The following is a 19,921-nucleotide window of genomic DNA, read 5'->3' on the forward strand; positions in this document are numbered from 1 at the left end:
TGACTCAAATTTCAGGAAAAACATGACCTAAGAGTCAGACACATGGCCGTTTGGCCCAAAATGGGGCTTGCACGATTGTAGCCCCCTTTTAATTGAAACCCTAAGCCTAAAATTTCCTCCATCCCTATTTATGGCTTCCTTTGGTTCACCGTTTAAAGCCAGTGAGGTGCAGTTGGACTACCAACCTCACTGGGAAGCTGTTTGGTTGAGTGTTTCAGTGCAACCAAAATCAATTCTCACCACACTGTCATCCCAAAAATCAACTGGAGCTTTCAGTAGCAGTAAGCTCACTGGTTGAACTTCCATTTATTATTTTACCATTTTATCCTTAAAGTTTCTTTATCAATCTGTTTTTTTTTCAGATTTGGCAGCCAAATTCTGCTGATAACGGGGAAAGAAATACCTCTGCTGCAAGCTGTGTCAACTCCTCTTCAATCGAAGACTAATAAGCCTGTGATTGTAAGTGTTAAGCTCAAATTTATCCCTTTGGAGTCTTCTTGATGCTTTCTGTGTGCCATTTCTTTTCATTTCTGGGTGTATTTGTGCATTTTTCTCTCCCACGCCCTGTCACTATCCCCAAACCTCCCTTGTCTCCCAATCTGCATTCCCCTCTATGGCTTCTGCCTTTAATAAAAATCCCTCATTTTTTCCATTCTTAAGACAGACTTCATTCATTGACCCAACTTTATCATCATTCTTTGACCATGGCATCGGTTAGTTCTTGTTTTCTTTTCCTTTCTTTTTTTAATTGATTTCTCCATTTGCAATATGATTTTTGTTCATAGTTCTTGTTATGTATTTCTAAAAAACAATGTTGGAAGTGTATCTACCTTTGGTTTATTTTGACTTTGTGGATTGTTGCATTCAATAAGCCGTTTTTACTGAAACACGGTCCTAGGAACTTGAATCTCTTTATACGTAACTTAACTGATGATAAATCTGATCTTTTTAAACATTGGTTTCATATGACAAAGAGTATTGCTCTGTAATATGATTGGTTTGTCTTGCACTTTTGTCATTCTATTTTCTGGATTTTATGATTCAGTTTATGTTCCTTTGTTCACCTCTTGCAAATTCCAGTACTCAAAAGATGGAAATGTCACTGCATTGATATGGGGAGCATCACCACAATCACGATCTGATCGGCAGAAGGACCAAGTTGAGACAAATCCTGAACAGTTGGCAGCTGCATCAGGTCAAGCTGATATATCTTTAAAACTTTGTGCATTTTTTCTTTGTTGTTAATGAATTGACATTTGATTTTGTGTTCATTACAGTATAAAAGAAAATTAGTTCTCTGGTCACTAGTGTTGGCCTTCCCAGTGATTCCTAGTGATGATTTAAATCTTAAATCATTTATAAAAGAAAATTAGTTCTCTGGTCACTAGTGTTGGCCTTTCCAGTGATTCCTAGTGATGATTTAAATCTTGTAAATCATGCTAAGTGTCTAGAAGAGACTAGATTTTTGTGTTCGTTAGCAATTGCCTTATTATCTAAAGCTTTAGTTTTTATAAATGTGCTTGCACTGTGTTTAATTTGAAATGATAATTTTTTCTGCTTAGCTGCTTTCACCAAAAGCCATTTTTAGAGCTAACTTGAATTTGTTAATTTCTGCAACTTACACCAAATGTCATCAGCATAAAAACATTGAGCTAGTATAACTTTTACTAGAAATATCTTTCGTGTGTTCTGATTTAGTGACATGTTCAAGATTCTTAGCTTTGTTGTCAAATTAACTTCAAGATACAGAATGACTGCATCGAGGCAGAATAACACGAGTTATTGGGTGGTACCATTCACATCCCCATATTACTGTTATTCCTTCTCATGTTGATAAGTTTTGAACATTAGTTTTGTTTTTGCATTAACTTTCTCACTGAGGTGGCCAATGTTATTTTCGCAATTACTATGCTCTTGTTCCAGGTACTTCTAGCATTTTATTAACCTTCAACTTTCGAATAGGAGGTGTTTTTTCACCCATATAGGTAAAATGGGGTTTAAGAACTCCACAAACAGTTCATATGCCTGTCAAGTGTTCATTTAGCTATAAATAAGTCAACATTGAAGGATTGAGTCAGCATATATAGTTTGTTAGACATATCACATTCAGCATGCAGATAAACCCTCTTGTGAAATTTTGAACTCTTTTACTAAGTATTGCTGCCATTTATTCTTTGTTTTTTCTGCTTTAATTATCATAAAGTTTGTGAGGCTTAGACCATTTTCTCCTATTGAATCCCTATTCTTCACTAAATCAAGTTTGGTGTCTAGTGCATGACTCTTTTGTCCTTTTGGAGTTGTATTCTCAATTGAGTTTTGGTTTTACCTGTTGAATTTAAGGTTGATTTAGATTTGTTTTCTATACTAGGTTAGATAAGTCAAAGTAAATAGGAGGGGTTTGAAAGAAGGACGTGATTACAAAATTCGTCAACTACTTCTGTAAACTCACAAATTCTTCTTGTATAAGACCATAGAAATTATATTTAGTGGGGACACTCCTGACATGCAGGAACAAATAGATTATGTTCGTTTCTAACCATTATCAGATAATTTAGAGGTGTCAAGGACATAGAGATCTGCTGCATTAGTTGTGGAAATTAGAGGCATTGCTAAGATAAAAATTGTTTGTGCTGATTGACGTACAGTGTTAGAAAAAGTTACTAAGCAGAGCCTGTATAAGATCAGTGTGCTTGCTATTAGCATTCAGTAGGAATAGGAACAGTTGCATTTCAAAGATTAGTGGAAGTACAAGTCCATCAATTATATCTTATGAAATGTTCAGATTCTTTTTATTATATCGTTTGTTAGATGCAACTGTTGTTCTTATTTAACTCTTTCTCTCTTTAAAGGCTCAACATAAGAAAGTTGGTGAGAAATCTCTTCTTTCAATTTCTTCATTAGTGCAGGTAAGAAATTTACTTCCACAACTCTATGATTCTGATTCCAATTGTATCATTAGTTTTTGTATCACTAATTTCACTATTGATTCTCAGTAATATTAATAATCGTGATGGTTTTATGTTGTATCTCATTAAGCTTCTGATAAAGAAGGAAACTACTCCAAGCTTGAGTTAAATATGTGTTGCAACAAGTGATTAGAACTTGTAGGCTACGCTGAAGACCAACGATTGGGTTTATTAGTGGTTTAATGTTAAACTTTTAGGTTTCTTCTGATGAAATGGGATCACTTTGTATTGAGTGTTAAATTGTGTGACTGATTAAGAAACTGACTTAACCATACATGCTTTCTGGTAATACCAACATGGTTATTCATTGTGATCCTAGTTGATGTTTTATAGATATTTTGGGTAAAAAATGTAGGGAAGTTAGAAGAATTCCAGTTGCCATGCTGAAAGTAGAGATGCAGCAAGTTGGTGAAATGCTTTTAATTTCACATAGATTTGGCTTCTTTATACGTTTTCTTGATCTTTTGCAGTAAATTTTGTGGGACACAGCACTATGCAGTGTTCAACTTTGATGAGACTAATGTTAGATGAGCCATTAATTTTGTTTTATCTTTCCATAGTAAAGTTATGTTCCTAGCCTTCTTTTATTTTTGAGTGGCTGTATTTTTTATGCTTCACTTGTGCGTCTACTGGTGTGTGTGTCTGTGTTGTAGCTGAACCATAAAAAAGTTGTTTCTTTAATTTTCTTAATAGTTTATATAATTTGAACTCTATTCATATTATGGGTTTTCTGGCAAAATACTTCCAATTATGCATCCTTTTGGTTGACAAAAATGTGTTTGGGTTGCATTCTATAAACTAAATATCTGTACTACTATTATCGTAGTATATCTCCACTGAGATTATTATTGAGCATGCTAGGTTGTTTGCATTCCTATTGTTTTCATACCTTTAGGTATATCACTACCTTGTAGGTATATCATTAATATCATGCTCGGAATAATTCAACGGCACTTAGCCTGCTAGATTTAACCTGAATTCATTTCAACGGCAACTAGCCTGCTAGGCTCTTAGCCTGAATATCACACATATTAATTTCATTAACTTTATAGCATTGACTAATATCCAATTTCATAATGCATTCGGTCATTACATGATACAATATATTTAAGTTACCATTCACTTATATTAATTCATAGCACATTCAGCTATCACACTTAGCCATTACTAGATTCATACTCATATCATTTACCCTTGCTTCTCCGAAATACAATTGTCATTTATCATTCTCTATAAACTCTTAACATATAATTCATTGCCATCCACAATTCAATTAAACATGTTAGCCTTTTCGGTTCATAACGTAAATAAATTTAAATATGATTGGTAATCTTAATGCTTGATTTACTTTTCTGTTGTAGGTACATCATTTTGAGCTGCCCTGAGCTTCCTCTTACTTTTGCTTATCCCACTCCTGAGTTTCCAACTCCAAATTTTGAGTATCATACTGCCTTCGACGGTGTTGTGTTTGGAACTGTAAGTAATTGATCACCTACATGGCATTGATATAATTCTTAGCTACTCTATTATTGCCAGAATTATTGTAAGAATGCATCTTTGGTGAATTACTGCCTCTAAAGTTAATTAGTAATAATGAATGCATACAGTTGAAGACCATAGGCATGAAAAAACATGAATAACAAGATGTATGCTAACTTTTGGATAACAGGAACACTATTTATAGTTGGAGGTATGGCTAGTTCTTTGCTCTATTGAGTGAAAGTTTCCTGTCGGTAATATGGCTTTTGTACTTTCTTCTTATTTTATTTTCATATCTACATGACATATGACACATGAATTGTATCTCATTTTGGAAGATTCTTTATGCTTACACTTGTTTGATAGAGTTATATGTATCTGCACAAGTTATTTGTTATTTAATGCCCTGTTTTATTTACTGATTTATGCTGTCCAAAGTAGGACATATTGATTTCATTTTTGTTGCCTAGTGCCCTATTTATTACTGATTTATGCTTACATACTGATTTATGCTTACACTTGTGTTATTTAATACCCTATTGATTTCAAAATAATAATAATAGATGGTAAAGACAAGAAAATTTGTGGAGGGAGATAGTACCTTAGCAACAAAAGCTGTTTGGGATGACGAGCTGACATTAATATTTTGTGAACTTTGCATGAATGAAGTCAATGCTGGTAATAGACCGACAACTCATCTAAACTCAAAAGGATGGGAAAATGTTATTGCTCTTTTTCAAGCAAAAACACAAAAAAATTATGGAAAACCTCAATTGAAAAATAAATGGGATACATTAAAAAAGGAATGGAGGTTATGGAGGGAGTTGCTTAAGGACTCTACAGGTATTGGATGGTGTCCATCTAAAAGGACGGTCGATGCTACCGAAGAATGGTGGGTTGAAAAAATACAGGTTAGTGTTAACATTGTCATTATTTTAATGCATAAAGTTTATTGAAATTAATCATTTACAAATATAGAAATCTGAGTATAACGTTTAACATTTAACATTTTATGTAGGAAAATCCTGATTTTAAATGATTTAAGAAGAAAGGAATTGAACCACGATTGAATGATTTAATGTGGCAAATGTTTGGTGGCATTGTAGCCACTGGAGAGAATGCATGGGCACCTTCGTCTGGTGTTCTTCCAAGTGGGGTTCCTATGGGAGATGATACACCTAATGAGGGATTTGGTGATTCAGATGAAAATAGCAATGAGAATGAAGATATCCCTCCTAATGAGGTACCATCAAACCCTTCTCATGAAACTCCTAATCCAAGAAAGGAAACACTTGGGGTTGTACACGGTAAAGGAAAAAAATCAAGTTCAAGTAGAAAATCATCAAGAAATTCATTAGGTACTCATATTGAGAAATTGTGTGAGAGTATGGCTAGTCCAAGGAAGTCAGTGAATGAAATTATTTTTCCTCACTCTGACTATTCTATTTCAAATGCAATGGATGCTTTGCGTGATTTGGAAGATGAAATTCCAAAAAAAGATGAACTGTACTATTTTGCCATCAAAATGTTCCAAATACCGGTGAAACGAGAAGTGTTTTTGAACTTAGATCCAGATGTTAGAGTTTGGTGGCTTCGACGTGAGTATGCTGAACAAAATCCGATTGCATCATTTTCATCCTTGGTAGCAACATCCTCATTCCCCTTCCAACCATACCATCCACAACCTCCACCATAAGCTCCTTAGAATTATTATTGTAATATAACTATGCTAGTTTTTTATATGTAAAACTAATGTATGATCTACTTTTTCATTTGCAAAACTAATGTATGATCTACTTTTTATATGTGAACCTAATGTATTATCTACTTTATTATATGCAAAACTAATGTATGATCTACTTTTTTAAACGTAAACCTAATGTATCATATTTTTTATAATATCCCAAATTAGGGCCTAATCGGAATAGTGGTTTCGTGACCACAAATCCGAGATAGAAATAATTATTTTATAATTATTTTCAGGTTTATGATATGAATGCATGACTGTGTGAGAATTTCGTGAAGAAATTCTATACGTAAAGTGCTTAATTTGAAATTAGGGACTAAATGGAATAAGTTGCAAAACTTGCATTCTAGAAGTTTTTAGTATGAAATTGATTTGGAATATTAATTACGAGGCTTTAAATAGCAAATTTACCAATTTCTAAAATTTTGGACAAAAATGGGCTTGTACATGAAAGATTATAAAGAAAGGCATTAAGGGCATTTTTGTCAAATGGTCAATATAGCCATTAAAAAAGGAAAATAACACAAAAAAATTTGCTCATCTTCTCCATAGAAGCTGCTGAAATTCTCCTAACACCATAGCTAGGGTTTTCAACATTTCAAGTCTTGATTGTAAGTGATTTCCATGCCCATTTTTAATATTCTTTTCGATTTTAAAATCTAGAAAGCATGTTCTATCATTTTTTAGTAATATTTTGAGCTAGAATTCATGTATGAAAAATTACCCATGTGTGACGTAATTTTATTTTGATGAATAATGAAGGAATATGATGTGTTAGTGTGTGTTTAACAACTTGTACCGACTGATTTTATGTGAAAACTCCTAAAAAGGGGACTTAATTGTAAAAAGGGTAAAATCGAAGGTAATAATATGATTTTAATGTAGAATATGGGCTGTTATGGATACTAGGAAAATTCAGCTATGTCTATATGTCATGTATGTTTAATGTACTACCTAGTCCTTGAAAATTCATAAAAAAGGTGAACTTTGTAATAAAATAGAATCTTGCAGCAGTAATGACGTGAGTTTGAAAAATCACTAAAAATAATAGAGACAGGATTAGGTGACGAATAAATTATAAAATTGAAGCTTGATAAGTCTATTTTCACATGGAAGAAACGAAATAAGAAAATGAGAGGTATTTTATAAGATATTTAAGTTTTTACGAAATAGGGCCAGAGCGATTTCTGGATCCCCTGTTCTGATGTTGAAAATTCATTAAAAATTGTACCAAAATAATTAAGAGGCATACTTTATATGTGCAGATTTCTTATTCAGTCTACTTTTAATTGAAACAAACGGCATAGTCATTTGAATTTTTTACAGAGAGAAAAATGATTCTTAGTGAACAGGGGTCATAGCTGTCGAGTCTTGAATCAGGGGAAATTTTAACTAATAAACTGTACTAATTGCCCAAACCAAAAATTCTATAAAAAATTAGTAAATAGATATATGAGTCTAGTTTCTAGGAAAATTTATGGATCTTAATTTCGAGTTTTGTAACTCAATATATGATTTTTTTAGTGACCGTGACGCAGATGAACAACTTAATATAAATGTTGAAGTCAATGGTTTAAAATTGTCCGAATGATAAAATTAGGTTTATTAACACCTCAAGCTCGACTCCGGCGACGGTCTCGGCCGTGGGGGTGTTACATTTTTTATGTCTGGTATTTTTAGCTATGATTTTATTCAATTTTTATGTTGTATAGAATGTCACAAGTTATTAATTTATTTTTATTTGATTACTTTTTCAGGTTATGGATGAATTTAACAAAATGTATAATAGTTTTTATATGAATTATGATACCCCTGAATTAAGTGAAGAAGCTAAACGAAGAATAGCCACAATTGTTACACAAGTTCAGCACAACAATTATCATGAAGAGGAAGAACAAGTGTTAAGCAGTGTATTGCTACACCATGAAACTTATTTCACTAAGCAACCGTGTATGGATTCAAATTATACAGGTCAAATGTGGGTAGACGAAGTATTAAATGGGCATGATGATCGTTGCATGAATAGTTTTAGGATGCCAAAAAATATACTTCACATGTTGTTGCATGATTTGCAAACAAATTATGGCTTAAAGCATGGGAAGGTATCTGCGATGGAGAAGTTAGCATTATCATTGTATATTCTTGGAAATAGAGAATCAAATTCAAAATGCAGCAGAGCGATTTCAATGATTTGGGGAAACCGTTAGTCGAATTTTTACTGATATGTTACATATATTTGCTTGAATGGGAATAGGCACGATTAAACCCATTGAAGGTCAATTCGAGGAAGTACCGAACCATATTCGACATGATACAAGATATTGGCCTCACTTTAAGGTAAAATTTACACAATCTTTATATTTTTAAAATATAAATTATTTCTAACTTTTATCTCATTACTTGTATTTATTTTAAAGGATTGTATTGGGGCCATAGATGGAACACACATAAAAGCATGCATTTCACCTTCTTGTCAAATACCTTATATCGGACGGAAAGGTGAACCAACTCAAAATATTATGGCAGTTTGTGACTTCAACATGTGCTTTATTTTTGCATTTCCTGGTTGGGAAGGAACAACACATGATAGTAGAATTTTGTTGCAAGCACTTAGAAAACAACAGTTAAAGTTTCCACACCCTCCACTAGGTTGAACTTTATTTTTTAATTAATCTTTACATAAAAAACAATATTAAAATTTTTAATTTATTTTTAAACTGATATTATGTTTTACTTTTTTGTAGGAAAATATTATCTTGTGGATTCAGGATATCCACAAATGGCAGGTTTTCTAGGTCCATATAGGGGGGAACGATATCATTTACATGACTTCCATCGAGGTAATCATTGAGCAACTGGAAAAAAAGAAATTTTTAATCATGCCCATTCTTCGTTACGCTCTGTGATTGAACGCACATTTGGAGTTTGGAAAAAAATAGCCAATATTAAGAGATATTCCAAACTATTCATTCGACAAGCAAGTTTTAATAGTTATTGCAACAATGGTTTTGCATAATTACATTCGAAGACATGCTTGGTCAAATGATGAGGATTTTCGACAATTTGAGAATATACCAGACATGCTAATCTCTTCAGGCCATTTTGATAGAGGTGAATCGAGTTCTTCTAACAGTGAAAGTGACCTTGAAATTGCAATGTTAGGGGAAACCATTGCAAATAGTTTAATGAATCAATATTTGTAAAAACAAATTTGTATCAAAATCTAATTTCTAGTAATAATGAAACTTGTTATGTCTTATGTTAATATATATATTTTTTATTGAAAATCATTTGTTTAGATAATTCAAAATTTGATCCAAGTATAATGTTACTATTTGCGAAAATAGTAACATATCATTGTTATAAAAGAATATTTAACTATAAAAAATTAAAAATTATTATCATTTTATCTAATAAATAATTTAAATTGATTATATAATTCATTAAAATATTTATAATAAAATATTAAAAGATACATTTTAATATTTTATTAAATAAATTTATAAATTCACATATTTTAATAATTTTATATAAGTAAAATAATTTAAAAACTTCTATTATATATCAATTCTAATATGATGTCCTTAATAGTCATTTTTCATTTTCATCTCACCGCTACAGCTGCGTTTGAATCCAAACACACACTCCACCGCTGTTTCTAATCTCACCGCTACAGTATCCAATCTCACCGCTACAGTAACTAATCTCACCGCCACCGCTGTTTTTAACCTCACCGGAGGTAAACACACCGCCCATCCAAACTAAGCCTAAATCTACTATTCAAACCCCCTTCTTCACTATTCACCTCCTTGCCGCCGCCAGCCTTACCCTCTACTCTAGCCACCACTCCCCGACGAGCCACTAGTGACTGAACCCTCCACTCACCATCTTCCCATTTACCATTCTTTTTTCCCCCTTTCTCCTTTCACTTTCCTTTTCTCCCCTCTTCTTCCCATTTTCTCCTTTCGCTCTGACCACCAACCACCGCCACACGCCTCCGTACCCTACTACCGTTTGCATCTCTAGTCACTTCTTTCGGTTCCCCCTTTTACCCCTAACAATTACTATTTTAGATTATATTAGCAAGTATTTTATGTTAGTTATTTCTTATGCTTATTGCCTATTCCATTTCTTCATTATTTTCTTTTTTTTTCATTATTCATTATCATTCGTATGCTTACCCACTGTTTGATGTCTATCTGGTATGACTTCTTCACATATAATTTGTTCATTCTATTATTCTTACATTTTACTATTCTTGTCTAATATGATTGTGTTCTGCCAATTCTTAGTTACTATTGTTAATATATATTTTTGGTATAGGTTACTTTGTCTTTGAGTTCTAATTCCTATTTACTTTGGATCTTACTTATTTAGTTATTTAATTATCTACTTTTTATTTAGAATCACTTTATAAAGTTGCATATTTAGATTCTGAATATTATGTTTTAGGAGTAATTTGTTAATTAGGATTATTTGCTCTTATTTGATAATAGATTCTTTATTGATACACTCTTTTATTATTTCAGGAACATTATGACCAATACTCGTGGTAAAAAGTCTGCAGTCCCAATTTCTAAAAAGCGGAAGGGTCTAGGAGTGACATCCTCAAGTGCGACCACTGAGATACGCCATCTCTTTCTCCAATTCCCACTAGGAGCTCAGGAGGAGTTGTTTCAGATTCTACGTGCCCAACCCCTTGGCGTGGGTTGGTGCATCGGCTGGGCTGCATTGGAACAAATCCACCTTGCTGACTCGGTTCGGGCCCTCCTCCTACTGCTCCTTGGGACCGTTTCTTCGACATTATTGAGTCGACATACCTAGAGTTCACTTTGGAACTTTATTTGACATTTCCGTTACAAACGGTTATGTCAGAGTTCGACGACCCAGGCACAGTCCAATTCCATCTTGGTGGTCTAGTGCATAAATTGAGTGTCCCAGAATTCGGAGTTGCCTTAGGACTTTATGCAGAAAACTTTATGGAGGCTGAAAATTTTCCCCATCTCCACTGTCACATCCATTACACACCTTTCTCATGTTAGGCAACCCTCATTCCTGCTACGGGCATCTATGACCCCAGTTGCTCCAAGGCATCGACTATATCTCCAGCATTACGATATCTCCATGCCCGTTTAGCTCATACCTTAACAGGGCGACGAGAGAGCACCGGCGTCATTAACACTCATGACGCATACTTCTTGTAAAGCATGAAGCGAGGGCATGTTTTCAATCTCACATACTTCATCACCCTCGCCTTTCGTCATCAGACCGAACGACACCAAAAGGGAGTCATCAGCATCAGCCCTTACATGACTTGTCTAGCTCGATACTTTGGGCTCCTAAACACATTAGCGCAATCTTCATCACTCATACTCATCGGTCAGATGTCCCCACAGGGCATCTCAAGTATGCTCCACATGAGGATGATAGAGCGTCGTCGTGGGTTTGATCTTCCTCAATACCGATTAGCATGAGCCACCGATCAAGATAACCCTGAGGATATTACTCACGATAACCCTTCCTTCCATGAGAACCCACATTCTCCGCCACCACCGAGTCCCAAACCAATTCATGCGGCTACTTCATTAACAGAAATTTCTAACCACCTGAATCGAATTGAGCAATATTGCACTCAGCGATTCGACAGCATAGAGGCCACTCTGTAGCAGATTTGCCAGCATTTCCACATTTCGCCTCCAGCACCACCACTTCACGATCCAGCTACTGATGAGGGCTTTTGAGTCCATTTATTTTCACTTTCTTTTGCTTTTCCTTTTGTTTTTATCTTTATTTTTATTTTTATTTTTACTTTCATTTTTCATAATTTAAAACACTTTTATTTCTATGTTTTTAAACCCCTTAATTTTATGCCTGTACCTTTATGAGTAACCATAACAACCCTATCAATACAACTCCCTAAAACATTACTGGTGATATCGCAGTTTCAAAAGGTTCAGTTGATTGGTGCTACTCAGGAATATACAAACAATCCTATGGGGAAAGATAATCCACGACTGCCATGTCCTGCTTGACCACGACCATAGTCACCACGACACCGACCACCACGAATTATATCTTAAGTGTCTTTGAATATTGAGGACAGTGAACATCTTAAGTGTGGGGATGTTATGATATTATGATTATAAGAAAATCCTAAATTATATCTTATCCTCAAATAATTTTCTCATATTACTATTAGAATGAATTTTGATTGATTTATGATTTTTATTGATATGTTTTGGATTAAAACATATGTAATTATGCATTGATTATTTAAACTTGAGGACAATAGAGAATTTTGAGAATTAAAATTGCTAGGTTGTTTCCCTGAATTAAGGTAATATCTTAAAGTTTTGAATTTACAGGATTGACATAAAAAACCCATAAATTTTGTGAGATTTTGAGCTGTTTAGAGCATATATCTTTCTTGCTCATTTTTATTGATGGTTATGAGTGAGTCAATGCTGATTTGTTATTCTAGAACTTGCATCGATTATACATGTCAAGACCACACCTTTGATTTGATATACTAAGATGATGAAGGCACTTAAGTTTTAGCCCACTTACTCCATAAAAAGCCTACTGACATAATTAACTTTTAGTGAATCCCTTTGAGCCTTAAACATCATTTCTTGATTTCCCTTTAATGATAACCCACAACTTAACCATATTTTATTCGTTAAGAATTTCTCCCTTTTTATTGACTCCCTTTTTATTGAGATTTGATTTGATTAATTACCTAACTATGTTCGTTCATTTCAGTTGCTGAATTATTCCTTATTATGTACTTTCCACTTGTCTTATTCTTAAAAAAATCGTATATTTATATTCATATAATTACATTTTGTGATAAAGAGCTTGGGTAAGTTAAAGTTATTATACGGAGAAAAAAAAGCTCACTTCATTAGTTTTGGATATAATTTTGGCACTTGTTTATAATTCGGTAATTAGCTTTATTTTTCTAAGTTTGATAATTGTTTAAATTAATCTCGATTCTAACCCTCTTTTTCAGCCTTTATCCACACCTTTAACCCAAGCCCCATTACAACCCTGTTAAAGACCTTTTGATTTGTGTATCATCTCATTTATAGTGATGGAGATTTGATTTTAATGCAAGCCTATGGTAATAACTTTTCATGTTTCACTATTGAGTGCTTAATTATTGAACCTTAAACACTTTGAGTGATTTGAGTGAATCTTTAGTGAGGATGTCAACCCTTGTCGGTTTGGAATTAAAGGTATTTACTTAGATAAAAGGGGATGGATACCTATGATTTTATGATTAAAATCCTCAACTTGGATTGTTTGAAACTTTAATACTCCTTTAGTTGAATTCTCAATGTATGATTATCTGTAGATGATTCCGAAACATTTTTTTATAAGAATTATAAGTTGAGAAGAATGAATTTTAGTTGTGAGTGAGGATTTTACTTGAGGACAAGCAAATGCTTAAGTGTGCGGATATTTGATAAACCATAATATATACATATTTTTACCCCATTCTTGGCATATTTTTGGATGATTTTTCATAAGATTTAGTGGATTTGATACTCCTAATCCTTTAATTTCATGTTTTATATGCAGATGAGCATAGGAAATCGAAAAGTGCAAGAAAAAGGCCAAAAACGGACAAAATAGGTTTATTTTAGTGCTGCACACAACCTAGACACTTCCACACGAGTAATCCATAAGCTCGTGTGAGACACATGGGCAGACCACACACCCGTGCGTCATGGCCGTGTCAACTTAAAACCATATCAGAATTGCACACGGCCTGAGCACCATCACACGGACGTGCCACACTGCCGTGTCCTTCTCGAGACCTATTTTAATTCTACTCGAAAAAGGCTAATTTTGGGCTATTTTGGGCATTCCAAAGTCTATTTAAACACACTAGGAGAGGATCAAAAAGAGATAGAGAGTAGAAGGCAGAAAATACTCGAAGACAGCCATTGGAATAAGCTTGGAAGCAGGAATTACTTCAAGACTGAAGATCTCCATTCAATTTCTACCGAAGTTTTTGGGTTTTATATGTTTTGTTATTTTCCTAATTTTGAGATGTTTTCCCCTATCGTTATGAGCTAAACTCCCTAAATACCTAAGGGAGATGAAACCTAAGATAGATCTTATTATTATTTGAATTATATGATAAATACTTGTCTTATTCTTAATTATGAGTTTTAATCCTTGCTTTAATATTCTCGGGTATTAATTCAGGTTTTGATGTGCTTATTCAGTAGAGCAAAAGTCCCTGTTTAAGAGTACATCTTCCATAATTAAGCGAATTTGCATGAATCTTAGAGATAGGACAACATAAATATGCCGGATTAGAGTCAAATCTAGTAAGGGAATCCATAGCTCGAGTTAATGCGACAATAGGGGTTTTAATTAGAAAGAGATTCCAATTAATCAACCTAAAGTTAGTTGTTTTAGTCTCGAGAGAGATATTAACATAAGCTAGGGATTTCTACGGATTAAGTCAAAGGAATAAATCGTCTAATTTAGAAGTGACAAGTGAAGTTTGGGTGGATTCTTCCTTGGGTATTGTCTTCTCCATCGATTTTCCAAAAAATATTTTCCAACTTTAATCGCTGTCGTGTTTGTAATAGCCCAAATTTGCCGGCCCATAAATAAATAAATAAATAAATAAATAAATAAATAAAACAAAAAAACTTATTAAATAATAAAGTCCATTTACAGTCTATTAACAAAATCCAAAACCCTTAGCCCAAATACCTAAAACCCAACAACCCAACTGGTGACCCAAAACCCAATCAGCCTACACTACCCAGTACCCGGTTACACCCAAGCCCAAGTGCCCAAGTGCTACCCAAAATACACAGGGCCCAAGTGGCCCAATTCGTTAACAGGAGACAGAAAGGTCTAGGGTGTTAGAAACCCTAGGCGCCGCAAGCACCCCAACAGACACGTCCGTTCGTCTCGTAGTGACCCATCATCAGTGCCGTGATTCCAGGCTCCGTATCACGCCATGATTGACGCCTGAATCAACGCCGATGTGCCGTCTTCAGTGCCCGTTTATTACTAGCCTCCTCGTTGGTACCTACAAAAGGAGAAGAAACCACAGCAACCAAAGAAAGAAACAGGGAAAGAAATCAAAGGATTCTTTCCAAAAATGTAATAGAGGGTTATAAAAACCCCTTTTATTGATCTTTTGTAGGACTACGATTTTTTGATACATACAGATTGAATGAAAAGAACTAGGTTTTTATAGGCATATAAACAATAAAAATCAAGAAACAGAGGTGATTCGCTTTACCTTTTTTTTCTCTTTTCTTTTTTTTTGTCATGAAATCGACAGAATACATATAAATATTACTAAAAGATAAAAAAGGAAAGGCTTACCGTCAGATTCGCGCTGAAAATTAAAACTTTTCAGCTTCCGGCCACCATATCTGGCGGGGCCAATGACGACGCATGAGCCCGATGACCAGGGCTTCGCCGAACGGAGGCTGGAGCTCGGAGGGCCCTTCTCTTTCCCTCTTTCAGAGGATTTTTAAGTTTTTTTTAAAGAAACTAGTTGCAAAATGATTTTAGGGTCAAAATCTGACCTATATAGTATTATAAAAACGGCGTCATTTTACCTAGTTTAATAAGTATTAAAACGGCACCGTTCAAATAGAAGATCCGTGCGTTGACCCATGACCCGGGGAGGATCCGCGTGTTTTTGGGAAATGGGCAAATTGCCCAATTGGTCCTCCCTCATTTTTATTATTTACAATTCTATTTTTATCTTATTTTAATTTAGCCCTAACCTTCTATTCTTATTTCAATTCAGTCCTATTTCCTATTTTAAAGCTTATTTCGGGACGGCGTCGTTTTGGGGATTAGGGCAAATTGCCCAGTGAGTCCCTTGTAGTTTTGAGTGCGTTCCAATTAAGCCTAATTTTTTTTGTTATTTTAAAATTAGCCCTGGAACTTTAGTTTTATTTAATTTTAATCCTTTTAAATATTTTTGCATAATTTATTTATTAAATACCTTATATATTATTTATTTTTATAAATACTAGTTATATAAAATAGTATTTATTATTTTTATTCATATATTATCCATTATAATATTATTATACATTTTATTTATAAATTTTATTATATATTATATATTATATATTTTACTATATATATTATTCTTTGCATTTTATTTAAATTATGTATTATTTTTATTATTCATTAATTATGTAAGATTTTAAATTTTTTAAATTATTATTAAATAATAGTATATATATATTATCCTTATTTATATGATATTTATCCTATTATTTATATTTCATTATATTTTGTTTATATATTTTGTTACATATTATATTATTATATATTATTCCCTATATTATCTTCCTTTTATTATATATATTATTTCATTATTTATTATTTATTAGTATATAAAATTAAATTTGTAAATTATTATAAACTAATACATATATTGTTATCATACATATTTAATGTCTATATTTAAAATTTACTACAAAATCTTGTTCCAATTTAACATATTTTTTTATAAATATATCAAGCTACTATATTATATAATATTTTTTTAAAAAAATTCTTTTATTACTTATATATTGTTTAATATTTTTTTTATTTTTTCATTGTTTTTATTTTGATTTTTTTATTAGGTATTGTTTTAACACGCTAATTTCATCTCATAAATTATTTGTTATTTTTTTCATGTTATTTATTTATTGTTATGTATTCGCGTGCAAATTGATCATTTTATGTTATTATTTTAAGAATATATTCGCATGAAATATTATTATATATGTTTAATATTCATTATTCTTGCTGCTTTGTACTTTTGTATAAAATGATAATGTGTATATTCATGTTATTTGTGTTTACGTATGTATGGAATGTTAAAGCATATTGTGTAATTTATGCCATATTTACCATTTTCAACATTATATTTGCATGAAATGTTAAAATACGTAGTTTAATTAATCCAATATTGATCTTTTGTAATAGGTTAAATGCATCATCGGTTTTTAATTTTTATATTTCATTTAATCTAAAGGAATCTTCAAAAACAAGGCAATGTCTTTTGTATTTAAGAATTCGAGAAATAGTGCCCTAACATGCTGGGTTGCGATTTCCCGTTTGTCTGAATATCTAAAGTATCCTTTTAATAGATTTTACAAATTACGAGATGATTTTTTTTAGTTACGAAAGTTTATGAATATCGTGTCCAATCACGCTGGATGTGATGTTCACATTCTTTTGGGGACGAAAGAATTTTGATTTTCAACTCAAATTATTATGGTTTTAAAAGAGATCTTATTGCTAAATTCTTTCAAGCTTTTGAGATTAAGACAAGATTATTCAATTTGGTACCAATTTTGGGCGTTACGAGGGTGCTAATCCTTCCTCGTGCGTAACCGACTTCCGAACCTATTTTCTCGCAATTTCGTAGACCAAAATGTTTTATAAAGTGATCCAATCACACTTTAAAAGGTTGGTGGCGACTCCCATTTTCAAAATACCCTTCGCCTTTTAGAAAGAGGTTTCGACAGCTTGGGGACTCCGCTGGGGACTAATAAGAGAGTCAAGCCAATAAATTGATTTTTCGTGTCTTAATGTCAAAAGTTTGGAAAATTTTAAAATATTGATCATTTTACATGTGTTTGCTGCATATGTTTGTTACTTTGATTTCGCACATTGCATTTGCATGACCGCTGTGGTCGTACCTTTAAGTGGGAGTGAGAAGCTACGCTTTCGTGAGGTTTTCACCTCTGTATGAGCTAGTGGATTGCTTCCGGGATACTGTACCTATGTCTTCGTGAGATTTTCATCTCCGCATGGCCATAGGGAAATGTGTCCCCCTGAACTGAACTTGGTCTATATGAGCCTATAATGGGTGAGGACCGAGGAATCTGCTGGTTTAGGTACCCTCGCTTTAGAACTGAAACCCGTATAGTGAACTTTAAGCACTTACCCTAGGGAGTATAGTGACAGCTTTTAGTAAGCTACCCTTATAATTGTTTGCTTGTTATACTTTTATATGATACTAATTTATTTTGTTTTGCTATCATTTCATGTCATTCAACATTCAAAGGTATCGATTCACGGTTCGATTTCTAGGTTAGAAAGTTTTGTAATGGGGAACGAATATCTTGATAAAGTGGAGGACAATGCCTCTGTCTGTACCTAGTCAGAGAAAACCCAGTTAGAGAAAGGAGATAGTATTACCGAGGGGTATATATCAGAGTTATGGGACTTCACTCGTATTAATTCGACGCAAAATGAGTTTCAGGAGTTGAAAGACATTTGGGCCCAATGGGATGACGAGGCTAAGCAGCTTTTCTATTAGAATTATGGAGATCTTCCCTATTTGCTATACATCAAGGTGGATAAGCATCTGTTCCAAGCTATGATACAGTTTTGGAACCCTGCCTATAGTTGTTTCACATTTGGAGAGGTAGACTTAGTCCCTACTTTGGAAGAGTATACGACCTTGCTTCGCTGCCCAAAAATTCAAGGTAACAAAGCTTATGTTAGGGCTGCTAATCCCCCAACTTTTGTGAAGAAATTAATGATGATTACAGGGGTGAGTGAACAATGGGCCGCAGCTCGAATCCAACAAAAGGGTGATAGCAAATGCATTTCGTGGGCAAGTTTGAGGGATTTGATATTGGCACACCCAGATGTGAAGAAAAAGGTTGATGTCTTGGCTTTAAGTTTGTATGGATTGATGATTTTCCCAAAGGCTATGGGGCACATAGATGAGGCAGTTGCAGATTTATTCGATCGAATTAGTAAATAGAACACGCATGTGCCTGCAATCCTGGCCGAGACCTTTAGATCCTTGAGTGCATGTCGGAGAGCTGGTGAAGGTAGATTCATTGGATGTGCACAATTGTTGTTAGTTTGGTTCCACAGTCACTTTTGGAAGGTTGATAAGGTTCCTTGCTGGGTGTTCTTTAAAGACTATTCTCCACTAAAGGAAGCAGTAGCTATACCGAGGAGGGATGACATTCAGAAGAAAGGTAGATAGAAATACTTCAGAGCCTACGAGAAGAATATGTTATGTGAAAAGCCCCTTGGATGACCCCTAGCGAAATTCTTTATCAGTGCGGAAGCTTCGATTGGGTACCTCTTCCTGGAATTTGGGAGTTGTTGGTTATACACCATTACTTTTCCTAAGGCAATACAATGCGGAGCAGTTTATACCGGCAACACAAGGGCTAGCTCAGAGTGACTTCTCATCTAAGGGGGATCACTATAAGAAGAAGATGCGAGAAATTTTCGAGGCTTGGAAGAAGGTTTGCTGCATGAAGATTCTGACTAAAGGTCCGACATCAACTCTTGAATACAAAGGGTGGTTTGGTAAGAGGGTCAATGATAACATCCTTAGAGCGAGTTTGGAGGCTGCTCGATCAATGGAGGAGAATTTACGAGTGATTCCATCAGAGTTAGAGGTCATAAAGCAAGAGTTCGAAAGGAAGAGTTTGGAGCTTGGAAGAAAGATAGAGAGGCTCGAGGAGAAAAAGATGTACCTAAGCTTAGACGTTGACGTTCAAAAAACCGAGGTCGAAAAAGTAAGGAAAGAAAAGAGAAAGATTGAGGAAGACCGAGATGATTTGAAGACACAGTATAAGAAGACATAACTATCATTGAAAAGAACTTGATTGGGGAAGTGTTCAGAGCAGTGGCAACAAGAGGTTCAAGAAGAAAGAGCCAAAGCCGAGTATTGGGAGAAAAAGTTCCAAGAAATGCAGTC

At 33.9% G+C, this 19,921-nt stretch overlaps 1 long non-coding RNA gene across 3 annotated transcripts; it reads left to right on the forward strand.

Moving 5' to 3' along the window:
• Nucleotides 1–291: 291 nt before the first annotated feature.
• On the forward strand, nt 292–6,250 carry LOC107896422 (uncharacterized). 3 transcript variants are annotated; one of them, XR_005902637.1, is made up of 6 exons: nt 292–459; nt 1,081–1,195; nt 2,850–2,906; nt 4,328–4,442; nt 5,009–5,356; nt 5,464–6,250. It is a non-coding gene; the product is annotated as an uncharacterized lncRNA (long non-coding RNA). The 3 variants fall into 3 exon arrangements; XR_005902636.1 differs by having other exon boundaries at nt 323–459; nt 5,115–5,356; XR_005902638.1 differs by lacking the exon at nt 292–459 and adding an exon at nt 466–713.
• Nucleotides 6,251–19,921: the final 13,671 nt, after the last annotated feature.

Source organism: Gossypium hirsutum, chromosome A10 (assembly GCF_007990345.1).
Source record: "Gossypium hirsutum isolate 1008001.06 chromosome A10, Gossypium_hirsutum_v2.1, whole genome shotgun sequence".
NCBI classification, from domain to species: domain Eukaryota; kingdom Viridiplantae; phylum Streptophyta; class Magnoliopsida; order Malvales; family Malvaceae; genus Gossypium; species Gossypium hirsutum.